Here is a 14,691-nt window from a genome sequence, read left to right as displayed (position 1 = left end):
TCAGCCCCGTCTAAATTACAATTCCTGCTTGTGACCCTTTTGCCTGCTTGTGCTTGTTTTCCTGACCCTGTTGCCTGCTTGTGCCTCCGTGTGCCCCTGTTGCCTGCTTGTGCCTCCGTGTGCCCCTGTTGCCTGCTTGTGCCTCAGTTTTCGTGCCCCTGTCGCCTGCTTGTGCCTCAGTTTTCGTGCCCCTGTTGCCTGCTTGTGCCTCAGTTTTCGTGCCCCTGTTGCCTGCTTGTGCCTCAGTTTTCGTGCCCCTGTTGCCTGCTTGTGCCTCCGTGTGCCCCTGTTGCCTGCTTGTGCGTCCGTGTGCCCATGTTGCCTGCTTGTGCCTCCGTGTGCCCCTGTTGCCTGCTTGTGCCTCCGTGTGCCCCTGTTGCCTGCTTGTGCCTCAGTTTTCGTGCCCCTGTTGCCTGCTTGTGCCTCCGAGTGCCCCTGTTGCCTGCTTGTGCCTCCGTGTGCCCCTGTTGCCTGCTTGTGCCTCCGGGTGCCCCTGTTGCCTGCTTGTGCCTCCGGGTGCCCCTGTTGCCTGCTTGTACCTCTGTGTGCCCCTGTTGCCTGCTTGTACCTCCGTGTGCCCCTGTTGCCTGCTTGTGCCTCCGTGTGCCCCTGTTGCCTGCTTGTGCCTCCGTTTGCCCCTGTTGCCTGCTTGTGCCTCCGTTTTCGTGCCCCTGTTGCCTGCTTGTGCCTCCGTGTGCCCCTGTTGCCTGCTTGTGCCTCCGTGTGCCCCTGTTGCCTGCTTGTGCTGTGTGGGTGTGTGTGGAAGGCTCTGTGTGGGTGTGTGGAGGGCTCTGTGTGGCTGTGTGTGTGGGGAGCTTTGTGTGGCTGTGTGTGTGGGGGGCTTTGTGTGGCTGTGTGTGTGGGGGGCTCTGTGTGGCTGTGTGTGTGGGGGGCTCTGTGTGGGTGTGTGTGGGGGGGCTCTGTGTGTGTTTGTGTGTGTCATTTGCGAGAGATAAAGCTAGTGGCATTGTAAATGACAATGCCATTTATTTATGTTAGAAAAAAACCAAATAAAAATAATGTCGAGCAATGCCAATAGCTCTAACTTTAACAAAGGCAAAACCATTGCATTGTAAATGCTTGTTAGGTTTTGCCTGGCGAAAGCTGCGCTCTGCGCAGCTTTTTCGTGCAGGCGAAAACCTAATGAGTATAGTAGGGGAGACAGGAACGGCCCCCGTCTTCCAATGGCTAGCTCCATAAATGGAGGCTAGCCATTGGAAGACGGGCCTGTCCGTCAATGCCGGACCAGATTCGGGGGCGTTCCCGAGAATTTTTGGCTTTGGCTACGTCACGCTACGTCAGCCAAAAGCCGGGAACGCCCCCGAATCTGGTCCGGCATTGAAGGCACCCGCCTTCCTGCTCGGGCCGCGCTTTGAACGGGTGCGCAACGTTTTGCTGTGTCCCTGAGGCTAGTACGACTCCTAGTGTGTTGGACACTGTGCGCATCGTAGTCCTTATTGGTAAGAAGCTGAAGCGAGTGCACTAAGAACTGTACGTTGGGATGAGGAGAACTGGGTGCTTCGTATTCTGCATCCGAGCGCCTGGGACACAGCCACACCCCTCCTGCATCTAAAGCCAGCCGGACGCGTCACCAGGTACGCCTCGCCCCCTTTGCTCTGGCCAGCGAGACTGTGCGCACCTTACCCGCCAGTAAGAGGCATACGCTGCAACCACGCGCTGAGAGCAGTGCGCTTCTGATACGGTTGCTGGTACGCCGCACACCTGCCTTCCACAGTGTTCGCGTCGTACGCCGGCTCACGCGAGAAGCGTGAGCTTTAGTAGGGCACCTCCGTTGAAGCCGTACGGGACGTACGAGAGCGCTGCGAAGCGCACCAAGACCAGAGAACTGCACAATGGAACGAAACCTTGCCTTTTTTAAGACCTACAAGTACCTGTTAAGACCTGAACAACAGGATCAGGGAGATTAGCTGGTGTGAATGCTTTGTCCGGGCCCATTGTCCTAGAGTTTCACAAAATGTGCACCGTGCATGTATTGCATTTAAGCGCGTGGCTAATGCATTTTTTTCACTTGGTCTCGGTCCTAGAGTTTCACACAATGTGCACCGTGCATGTATTGCATTTAAGCGCGTGGCTAATGCATTTTTTTCACTTGGTCTCGGGTTCTCATGGGGATACGCATGAGCCTGAGGGTTCAAACCTGTCAGCTGGCTTGATTTACTCTTCTTGCAGGTCCTTTTTAAACAACTAATTCATCACTCTACATTTTAGAAGCACGATTTTCCAATTCTAGCTCAGTATTGTGGACACCATTGTTTTAGCCCAAAATGGATGCAGTTTTGCTCAAGGAACGGTTTAATTCCCCCGCCCTTCTTCAAAACCCCCCTCCCGTTGCTATGATGAGGATTATTTTGCTAGAGCATTCTGGGACTGCAGATGTAGAATGCGGCAAAAATGTTGGTATGCACCTGGAAAAATTATTTCCCGGTCTCCTGCCTAAAATAAGATATAGTATTGTAGCAAATCAGTTAAACACCTTAAAATATAACAAAAGCCTTCTTGAATATAATGATCCTCTTTTTGGTCATTTTGTAAATAATGGGCATTTTAAAATAGCCTCGTATCCCAAGCAGGCATCACCATGAAATCGATGATTAGGTCTCGCCTGTCGATGCGCATGCGCATCGAGCTTGCGAGACTATTGCGGCTTAACCACTCTTTAACTAACAAGCAAGGAATCGTGGCGATTCCTTGCAGTGCCCGTGACTTTTAAGCTCAATGCGCATGTGCATTGAGCTTAAAAGCGCGTGCACATCAGTTCCCTCAGCCGCAATCGCCGTCTGTTCCCTCAGCCGCATTCCTCCGACACCTTTTGAAGTGAAGCTTAGCTTCACTTCAAAGGCCCCGGCTTCTTCACACCCACATGCCGCTCTCCCCGCTCCGCCCCCTCCCCTGCCCGCCGTGTGCATTTCTCCTCCACCCCCTCCCCACAGCAATGCCCTCCGTCTTGTTTTTTTTTTTTTTTGCATTACCAGCTTTTCAGTCTTTTTCCTTTGGGGGGCCTGCAGTGTTGTGTTTAAAGGCCTATATGATTAAGGCAAACTGGCTTGTCTTCAGTCTGTATGACAGGGCACCCCCTCCCTCCCTTACGTTTGTAGTAATAGACAGCATGTGGTGAAGGTCACACGGAGGTCAGCTAATGGGACGCCTGCCCACTTCTTGCTCTGTGCATGCTCCGGGTGTGTGATAGTAAGCTCGACTCCCCCACCCCTCCCGGCCCCGTGGTTCTCTCTGAATACAGTGGGTGGGATTCTGAAACTGTTTACGGTGTTCCCCACTTACCATAACACACCCCTAACCACAGTCTCTCCTAATGTCAGTTTTCCATGACTATCTTCTGCCCCTAAAAAAATCACTTTCTTTTCGTTAATCAGTACGGCTTTTAAATCAATTACAGCTTAATCTCTGCGCCACCAAACCACATGTAAGTCATCACAGTAGAATTGAAGCAGTCATTTTCGGTGCTTTGGAGGTGTTGAAGCTGCGCAGCCGCAGTGCAACCTCTGCCAGCAGGGCCCGCGCCTTCCAGGTCTCTCGGCACCATTATATTGCATTAAACGGAGAGTGTGTGTTGGATTGTTGGGACCTGGAGTTCGAGGTCGCCTTTTTCTTACCGCCCCCCCTCCCCCACTACAACTTCGCAATTTAAGAATGCAAACGGTATTTCCTGCCTCTCGGAAGCCCGGCGAGGACCCACAGGCGGCCGTTGTACATTTGTACCCTAAAAACCATCGTGTGAGGGGCAGGGATCCACTTGTGTTTGCACTTCGGTTGCCTTTGAAAAGAAACGCTGTCACCCTCACTCACCCTCAACACCTCACCCTCACTCACCCTCAACCCCTCACCCTCAACCCCTCACTCACCCTCACCCACCCTCACCCTCACTCACCCTCAACCCCTCACCCTCACCCGCCCTCACTCACCCCCACCCACCCTCACTCACCCTCAACCCCTCACCCTCACCCTCACTCACCCTCTACCCCTCACCCACCCTCACCCACCCACCCTCACCCACCCCCACCCACCCTCACCCTCACTCACCCTCAACCCCTCACCCTCACCCTCAACCCCTCACCCTCACTCACCCTCACTCACCCTCACTCACCCTCAACCCCTCACCCTCACTCACCCTCACTCACCCTCACCCACCCTCACCCACACTCACTCCTCACTCACCCCTCAACACCTCACCCTCACTCACCCTCAACCCCTCACCCTCACTCACCCTCAACCCCTCACCCTCACCCACCCTCAACCCTTCACCCTCAACCCCTCACTCACCCTCACTCACCCTCACTCACCCTCAACCCCTCAGCCTCACCCTCACCCTCACTCACCCTCAACCCATCACCCTCACCTCACCCTCACCCTCACTCACCCTCAACCCCTCACACTCACTCACTCACCCTCACTCACCCTCAACCCCTCACCCTCACTCACCCTCACTCACCCTCACTCACCCTCACTCACCCTCACCCTCCACTCACCCTCACTCACCCTCACCCTCACTCACCCTCACCCACACTCACCCTCACCCTTAACGCCTCACCCTCACTCACCCTCAACCCCTCAACCCCTCACCCTCACTCACCCTCAACCCCTCACCCTCACCCACCCTCAACCCTTCACCCTCACCCCTCACTCACCCTCACTCTCACTCACCCTCACTCACCCTCAACCCCTCAGCCTAACCTCACCCTCACCCTCACTCACCCTCAACCCCTCACCCTCACCCTCACTCACCCTCAACCCCTCACCCTCACCCTCACTCACCCTCACCCTCACTCACCCTCACCCTCACTCACCCTCACCCTCACTCACCCTCACCCACACTCACCCTCACCCTTATCGCCTCACCCTCACTCACCCTCAACCCTCAACCCTCACCCTCACTCACCCTCAACCCCTCACCCCACCCACCCTCCAACCCTTCACCCTCAACCCCTCACTCACCCTCACTCTCACTCACCCTCACTCACCCTCAGCCTAACCCTCACCCTCTCCCTCACTCACCCTCAACCCCTCACCCTCACCCTCACTCACCCTCAACCCCTCACCCTCACCCTCACTCACCCTCACCCTCACTCACCCTCAACCCCTCACACTCACTCACCCTCACTCACCCTCAACCCCTCACCCTCACTCACCCTCAACACCTCACCCTCACTCACCCTCACCCACACTCACCCTCAACCCCTCACCCTCACTCACCCTCAACCCCTCACCCTCACTCACCCTCAACCCCTCACCCTCACCCACCTCCAACTCTTCACCCTCAACCCCTCACTCACCCTCACTCTCACTCACCCTCACTCACCCTCAACCCCTCAGCCTCACCCTCACTCACCCTCAACCCCTCACCCTCACTCACCCTCAACCCCTCACCCTCACTCACCCTCAACCCCTCACCCTCACTCACCCTCACTCACCCTCAACCCCTCACCCTCACTCACCCTCACTCACCCTCACTCACCCTCACCCACCCTCCCCACACTCACCCTCACCCTCACTCACCCTCAACGCCTCACCCTCACTCACCCTCAACCCCACAACCCTCACCCTCACTCACCCTCAACCCCTCACCCTCACCCACCCTCAACCCTTCACCCTCAACCCCTCACTCACCCTCACTCACCCTCACTCTCACTCACCCTCACTCACCCTCACTCACCCTCACTCACCCTCACTCACCCTCACTCACCCTCACTCACCCTCACTCACCCTCAACCCCTCACCCTCACTCACCCTCACTCACCCTCACTCACCCTCACTCACCCTCACTCACCCTCACTCACCCTCACCCTCACTCACCTCACCCACACTCACCCTCACCCACACTCACCCTCACCCACACTCACCCTCACCCTCACTCACCCTCAACGCCTCACCCTCACTCACCTCACCCCTCAACCCCTCACCCTCACTCACCCTCAACCCCTCACCCTCACCCACCCCTCAACCCTTCACCCTCAACCCCTCACTCACCCTCACTCTCACTCACCCTCACTCACCCTCAACCCCTCAGCCTCACCCTCACCAACCCCTCACCCTCACCCTCACCCTCACCCTCAACCCCTCACCCTCACCCCCTCAACCCTCACCCACCCTCAACCCTTCACCCTCAACCCTCACCTCACCCTCACCCACCCCTCAGCCTCACCCTCACTCACCCTCAACCCTCAACCCCTCACCCTCACTCACCCTCACCCTCACTCACCCTCAACCCCTCACACTCACTCACCCTCACTCACCCTCAACCCCTCACCCTCACTCACCCTCAACCCCTCACCCTCACTCACCCTCACTCACCCTCACCCCTCACCCTCACTCACCCTCACTCACCCTCCCTCACCCTCACTCACCCTCACTCACCCTCACCCTCACTCACCCTCACTCACCCTCACTCACCCTCACCCACACTCACCCTCACCCTCACTCACCCTTAACGCCTCACCCTCACTCACCCTCAACCCCTCAACCCCTCACCCTCACTCACCCTCAACCCCTCACCCTCACCCACCCTCAACCCTTCACCCTCAACCCCTCACTCACCCTCACTCTCACTCACCCTCACTCACCCTCAACCCCTCAGCCTAACCCTCACCCTCACCCTCACTCACCCTCAACCCCTCACCCTCACTCACCCTCACCCTCACTCACCCTCAACCCCTCACACTCACTCACCCTCACTCACCCTCAACCCCTCACCCTCACTCACCCTCAACACCTCACCCTCACTCACCCTCACCCACACTCACCCTCAACCCCTCACCCTCACTCACCCTCAACCCCTCACCCTCACTCACCCTCAACCCCTCACCCTCACCCACCCTCAACCCTTCACCCTCAACCCCTCACTCACCCTCACCCTCACTCACCCTCACTCACCCTCAACCCCTCAGCCTCACCCTCACTCACCCTCAACCCCTCACCCTCACCCTCACTCACCCTCAACCCCTCACCCTCACTCACCCTCAACCCCTCACCCTCACTCACCCTCACTCACCCTCACTCACCCTCAACCCCTCACCCTCACTCACCCTCACTCACCCTCACTCACCCTCACTCACCCACCCTCACCCACACTCACCCTCACCCTCACTCACCCTCAACGCCTCACCCTCACTCACCCTCAACCCCACAACCCCTCACCCTCACTCACCCTCAACCCCTCACCCTCACCCACCCTCAACCCTTCACCCTCAACCCCTCACTCACCCTCACTCACCCTCACTCTCACTCACCCTCACTCTCACTCACCCTCACTCACCCTCACTCACCCTCACTCACCCTCACTCACCCTCACTCACTCACCCTCACTCACCCTCACTCACCCTCACTCACCCTCACTCACCCTCACTCACCCTCACTCACCCTCACCCTCACTCACCCACCCTCACCCTCACTCACCCTCAACGCCTCACCCTCACTCACCCTCAACCCCTCAACCCCTCACCCTCACTCACCCTCAACCCCTCACCCTCACCCACCCTCAACCCTTCACCCTCAACCCCTCACTCACCCTCACTCTCACTCACCCTCACTCACCCTCAACCCCTCAGCCTCACCCTCACCCTCACTCACCCTCAACCCCTCACCCTCACCCTCACCCACCCTCAACCCCTCACCCTCACCCACCCTCAACCCCTCACCCTCACTCACCCTCACTCACCCTCACTCACCCTCACCCTCACTCACCCTCACTCACCCTCACTCACCCTCACTCACCCTCACCCTCACTCACCCTCACTCACCCTCACTCACCCTCACCCTCACTCACCCTCACCCACACTCACCCTCAACGCCTCACCCTCACTCACCCTCAACCCCTCAACCCCTCACCCACCCTCAACCCCTCACCCTCACCCACCCTCAACCCTTCACCCTCACCCTCACTCACCCTCACTCTCACTCACCCTCACTCACACTCACCCTCACTCACCCTCAACCCCTCAGCCTCACCCTCACCCCCTCAGCCTCACCCTCACTCACCCTCAACCCCTCACCCTCACTCACCCTCACTCACCCTCAACCCCTCACACTCACTCACCCTCACTCACCCTCAACCCCTCACCCTCAACCCCTCACCCTCAACCCCTCACCCTCAACCCCTCACCCTCACTCCACCCTCACTCACCCTCACTCACCCTCACTCACCCTCACTCACCCTCACTCACCCTCACTCACCCTCACTCACCCTCACTCACCCTCACTCACCCTCACTCACCCTCACTCACCCTCACTCACCCTCACCCTCACTCACCCTCACTCACCCTCACTCACCCTCACCCTCACTCACCCACACTCACCCTCACCCTCAATCACCCTCAACGCCTCACCCTCACTCACCCTCAACCCCTCACCCTCACTCACCCTCAACCCCTCACCCTCACTCACCCTCAACCCCTCACCCACCCTCACTCACCCTCAACCCCTCACCCTCACTCACCCTCAACCCCTCACCCTCACTCACCCTCACTCACCCTCACCCTCACCTCACCCTCAACCCCTCACCCTCACTCACCCTCACCCCTCCACCCTCACTCACCCTCACTCACCCTCACCCTCACTCACCCTCACTCACCCTCACCCTCACTCACCCTCACCCTCACTCACCCTCACCCTCACTCACCCTCACCCTCACTCACCCACACTCACCCTCACCCTCACTCACCCTCAACCCCTCACCCACCCTCAACCCTTCACCCTCAACCCCTCACTCACCCTCAACCCCTCACTCACCCTCACTCTCACTCACCCTCAACCCCTCAGCCTCACCTCACCCTCACTCACCCTCAACCCCTCACCCTCACTCACCCTCACCCTCACCCTCACTCACCCTCACCCTCACTCACCCTCACCCACCCTCACTCACCCTCAACCCCTCACACTCACTCACCCTCACTCACCCTCAACCCCTCACCCTCACTCACCCTCAACACCTCACCCTCACTCACCCACACTCACCCTCAACCCCTCACCCTCACTCACCCTCAACCCCTCACCCTCACTCACCCTCAACCCCTCACCCTCACCCACCCTCAACCCTTCACCCTCAACCCCTCACTCACCCTCACTCTCACTCACCCTCACTCACCCTCAACCCCTCACCCTCACCCACCCCTCAACCCTTCACCCTCAACCCCTCACTCACCCTCACTCTCACTCACCCTCACTCACCCTCACTCACCCTCAACCCCTCAGCCTCACCCTCACCCTCACCCTCACTCACCCTCAACCCCTCACCCTCACTCACCCTCACCCTCACTCACCCTCAACCCCTCACACTCACTCACCCTCACCCTCACTCACCCTCAACCCCTCACCCTCACTCACCCTCACTCACCCTCAACCCCTCACCCTCACTCACCCTCAACCCCTCACCCTCACTCACCCTCAACACCTCACCCTCACTCACCCTCAACACCTCACCCTCAACACCTCACCCTCAACACCTCACCCTCAACACCTCACCCTCAACACCTCACCCTCAACACCTCACCCTCAACACCTCACCCTCAACACCTCACCCTCAACACCTCACCCTCAACCCCTCACCCTCACTCACCCTCACCCTCACTCACCCTCACTCACCCTCACCCTCACTCACCCTCACCCTCACTCACCCTCACTCACCCTCACCCTCACTCACCCTCACCCTCACTCACCCTCAACCCCTCACCCCCCACTCACCCTCACAACACATATTGTGTTACAATAGGTGTCACATTTGCGAAAGATAAAACTATCTAGAGATGTAGCATAACGACCAGAGCTGCCATATAAGTCACGTAAATACAAAACATGTTGCATTCCAAATGCTATAGGTGTCACTCATCCATTTGCAAAACGAAAAATGTCAAACTCTTCTATTGCGAGACCTATTGCATTTTCAATGCTTGTTTTTGATCTTCTGGTTAGCAAGCAACCTGGTGAGCTATTGCGGCAGCAGCAGACATGTTCCTGTCAGCTGAAAACGTACACATTGTTTTTGAGTCTGTCAAGATCCTATAAGCAGGTCATCTGATTTGAACATCTGCTCTGTAGATATTTAGCAGTGTTTCCCTCCGTTACAATCACCCCCCCCCCCTCGTTTTTGTGTCCTTCTGCCCTCTGCCTGCCTCGTGTTTTCTGCCAATCTGCCCTCCGTTACAATCATCCCCCCCCTCGTTTTTGTGTCCTTCTGCCCTCTGTCTGCCTAGTGCCGTTCTGCCCACCCTTAGAATCATCCCCCCCTCGTTTCTGTGTCCTTCTGCCCTCTGTCTGCCTCTTGATTTGTGCCGTTCTGCCCTCCGTTAGAATCATCCCCCCCCTCGTTTTTGTGTCCTTCTTCCCTCTGTCTGCCTGGTGTTTTGTGGCGTTCTGCCCTCTGTTACAATCATCCCCCCCTCGTTTTTGTGTCCTTCTTCCCTCTGTCTGCCTCGTGATTTGTGCCGTTCTGCCCTCCGTTAGAATCACCCCCCCCTCGTTTTTGTGTCCTTCTTCCCTCTGTCTGCCTGTTTTTTTGTGCCAATCTGCCCTCAGTTATAATTGTTTCCCCTCGTTTTTGTGTCCTTCTGCCCTCTGTCTGCCTGATGTTTTGTGCCGTTCCTCCACCTGAACTGAGCCCTTTAAAATAAGGCCATGCTCCAAAAAGTACCGCAGCCCCCTGCCCTGAACCATAAAAAACTGCCCCCTACCTCCGTGAAGTACTCTGACTCTGCTCCCTACCCTCCCGTGGCGCCTAAAACTGTCCCCTGCCATGCACCCTACAAAGCCTCGACTTAGTAAACTGTCCCTTCTCTGTGTGCTTCGAGGCAGTAAAATGTAAGCCTAGGCACAAATGGATGGTTGGATTTGTGGGGTAAAGTTTTATTTAATGTGATTTTATGTAGCGCGAACTTTACCCGAAGGTGTCAGAGCGCTTTACATAAGAACCAGTTGCCAAACCTAAGGACTTTGATTTACATGCGTTAAGTAAAAGATACAAACAGGAAAACAATTGAAATGTACTAGATGTAGTCACACAAAGAAGAGACTGTTGATTCTCGTTATATTTCAATATACATATTGAAGGGATATGAATAGATGTACTGCAAGAGTCACATAGGAATGTTAGAGTAGAAAGGTCTACTGCATATACTAGTGAATACAGTCATCTCTATATACAGAAAAAATTAGTTATATTTAGAGGGGTCGGAGTGGGACGCAGTGGGTGGATGGCTGCATGATGCATGGATGTATGGGTGGATGCATGGATGTATGGGTGGATGCATGGATGGGTTGTTGGTTGGATGGGTTGGTGGATTGCATAAATTGAGGGATTGGCTGTATATATGCATCTATCCATCCACCCATCCATGCATCTATCCATACACCCATCCATGCATGCACTCATCCATGCATCCACCAACTCATCCATGCAAGCATTACAACAAGAGCCCGCAGCTCTCCTTCGTCTCTCCTCGCCCCCCTTCCCTGAGCCCGCAGCTCTCCTTCATCTCTCCTCGCCCCCCCTTCCCTGAGCCCGCAGCTCTCCTTCGTCTCTCCTCGCCCCCCCTTCCCTGAGCCCGCAGCTCTCCTTCGTCTCTCCTCGCCCCCCCTTCCCTGTGCCCTGCCCTGCTATTGTAAATGACAATGCCATTTATTTGTTAAAAAAAACCTAAATAAAAATAATGTCAAGAGCAATGCCAATAGCTCTAACTTTAACAAAGGCAAAACCATTGCATTGTAAATGCTTGTTCGAATATGGCTTCATAGTCAGCTCGGGAACTAGGGTAGTGACACCGGAGGTTTCTGAGGAGAGGCGATTCTTTATAGGCACACCCAGCAGGGGATGAGTTTACTTTGGTTTTTAGATAGTGTGGTGCCTGCCTCCTGGGTGTGGACACACCTCATGATGTAAGGACTGGTGTGAAGAAATAGAATGGGTGTAATGGGATTACCAGAAAGTAATCAAAGCATTTCATGTTTTACACGAGAGGTCTACTCTACTGTGGCATATTTCCAAGAATACTTATGGGATTGGTTTCAAATCCCCACAATTGCGCTCCAACTGGTGAAGTTAAGGGAGTTGGGGGAGGGGGGGAGGGTCTAGCTTTCTGAGTCCTGCTTTTTGAACTGAGTCCTCTGTGGGCTACAGAGGCGCAAAGCGCAAGTTGTTTAGACTTCCTGAATGCTCAAGGAGCACCCCTCAGATGCCTAGAGAAGGGCCATAAACAGGAAATGTTCCATAACCAGACACATCACAACTTTGCCCTGTGTAACTATTTTACGAACTGAAAGACACAAACTATGACTTTTTCAGTGCATAAGCTAAAAAAAAGTCTTAAATAAGTTGTAATAAATCAAAATGTATACTGAAGTGACTGTCTACTAATTAACACTTGAAAACAAAACTAGTTTTAAACTGCATTTGTGTGCTATACATTGATTAAAAAAAGAGCCGTTCACCATGCAAAAGATACAATACGTTTTATAAATTACTCCCCAAAAAATCATGCTCTGGAAAAAAGTTCTTTTGAAAATGATAAGATAAGCAAAATATGTTGGAGGTAATTAGCAGTAGCCCTTTAATGCCATAACGGCGGTAGTTAGTGCTGTACAAATGTGGATAACTTTTGGGATGTCTTAGGATACAAATATGGATAACTTAAGGTAACTCCCTGCATTTTAGGGCCAGTAATAGGCCATTTTTCACTTGTCGACTTGAATGTCCACCAAGAATTTGATTTCATGGTGAGCCACACTGCTGTTGGCAAAAATGTGGATGCTTATGGTCCTGTTTAGCAACTGATGTCTGGATGAGTGTGGGAGCGAGTGACGTGTTGCTCGATTCTGGATAACCATTGGTTAATCGTTGACGTTAAGTGCTACGTCAGGGATGACTTGCTTCTCACCGAAGCTCTTAACCATTTGGCGCTCAGCTCCTTTTAACTACATTTGAGTGTGACATAAAAGGCGTTGAGGCCCGCTCCTAAAAGGGGGCGAGAAGGCATCCCCGGAAGGACGCTGACATGATTCAGCTGGTCGGAGGATCCATTGTGGCAGCTGCACAAACCGAAGATCTGCCCGTGACAGGTTTCAGACCTGGCAAATTCTGACTCAGCCTTTCTTCCTTCAGAGTTGGATAAAATTAGAACCTGTTCCCGCAGGGCAAGGCTTTCTGAAAACAAAACGAGCAGGAGAGGCGCTTTGGATTAAAGTGTTGTCAAACTGATTTACCGTTGTTGTTGGCACTTCAGTGCGGATCTGAGAGGAGCACTGCTACAAAAGGAGAAACAAGCTTCACGAGGGCCTGTGAGTGGCAGGGGAGCATGGTGGCCTGTCGTAAATAGCAAGAAAAGCGACGAACCAGCAAATGGCAGATGTGTTTATATGTTGAGCACAAAGCAGTTCGTCTTAGCTGGTATACGAGTTGTGTCTGCAACACCGCAGCTTTATATAATAAAAACAGGGCCACTGGAATTATGTGGCAGGGAGGACCAAATTATGTGGCAGGGTTGGCTGAATTATGCGGCATAATGCAGCACTTTTGTGATTGTAATGCTTCATTATTTTGTCATTTTTACAGTTGGTAACACTGTTGGGGCATAGGTTTCCCCTCATTAGTGCTAGCTGAATATTGATTGGAATAAGAAATAGAAATGTGACCAGTCAACCGATGCAAAGGGCCTCCCAGTGTGACACGTGTCACTGCATTTTTAGTAACTTTTGATCGGTTTGAGCCAGAATTATTTTTGGGTTAAAATCTAGTTTAAGAAGGCCACAGAGCCAGCAACGTCCAGTTTCATTTTCAAACATCTGCACCTGCTGCCAAGCTAAGATATCATATGCTTAAGCAACCAGTAAAGCCCTCCGACCACACTACTCCAACACTAAAATCAACCACCACAGTTCACTGAAATCGCCACCACCCTACGGCTGTCAAGAATGTTATGTTTTGCCCAGCTGAGCAGACCAAGATACCTGAGCATCTGCCTCAGACTCCAGTCGGCAATGGAATCCAGGAAACGTGTGGAAAGATCATCTGGTTGGCTAACGGCAGTACCAGGCTAGTGCCTTATACAAATGTCGCTAATGTGCTTCTCCGCAGTGGAAGAAGCTAACACTACCTCTCTCTGAACATTGTGCCTCTTTCACTTAACCTTCTGCACCCTAAAGACTATGACTTTCAAAGAAGATAGCAAGGCCTGCATAAGGAAATGCTTCAAGGCGATTATTTGAAGCATGCCCAATGCATGTTCTTTCGGGAGAATAGGGTATGGAAGTGTGCTCATGGGCATATGGTCAAGGAGTAGTCGATGTCCCTCGTGGAACCCCCTCCAACAGCACCACCGCCTCCATACCCAGGGTATTGACCATGAACACAACGGCAAATTCTTTGGGTTAGGGGTCGCGAGACCCCCAGCCGTATTTATTAATACATATAAACAGGAACAAATATTTTGTCATTTTTATGCACAGTAATGCACCAATTACTTTACATTTTGCTAACACAGTTAAGTCCTAGCCTTAACAGAATCACTAATACATGGGGGTTGCCTAACCATAACTAAGATTGGTCCTCTGCATCCGTCACAAAAACCTATTTCCCAAGTGAGATCATGGCTGGTTCCAGGCTCCTTCCGCTTAAAACCCCCTGCCCAATCCAATATGGTCATGGGCTTAGTCTCTCCTTTTGTGAGGATCCCG

The sequence above is a fragment of the Lissotriton helveticus genome, chromosome 4_1 (assembly GCF_964261635.1).
Source record: "Lissotriton helveticus chromosome 4_1, aLisHel1.1, whole genome shotgun sequence".
NCBI lineage: Eukaryota > Metazoa > Chordata > Amphibia > Caudata > Salamandridae > Lissotriton > Lissotriton helveticus.
This window is presented reverse-complemented; position numbering follows the sequence as displayed.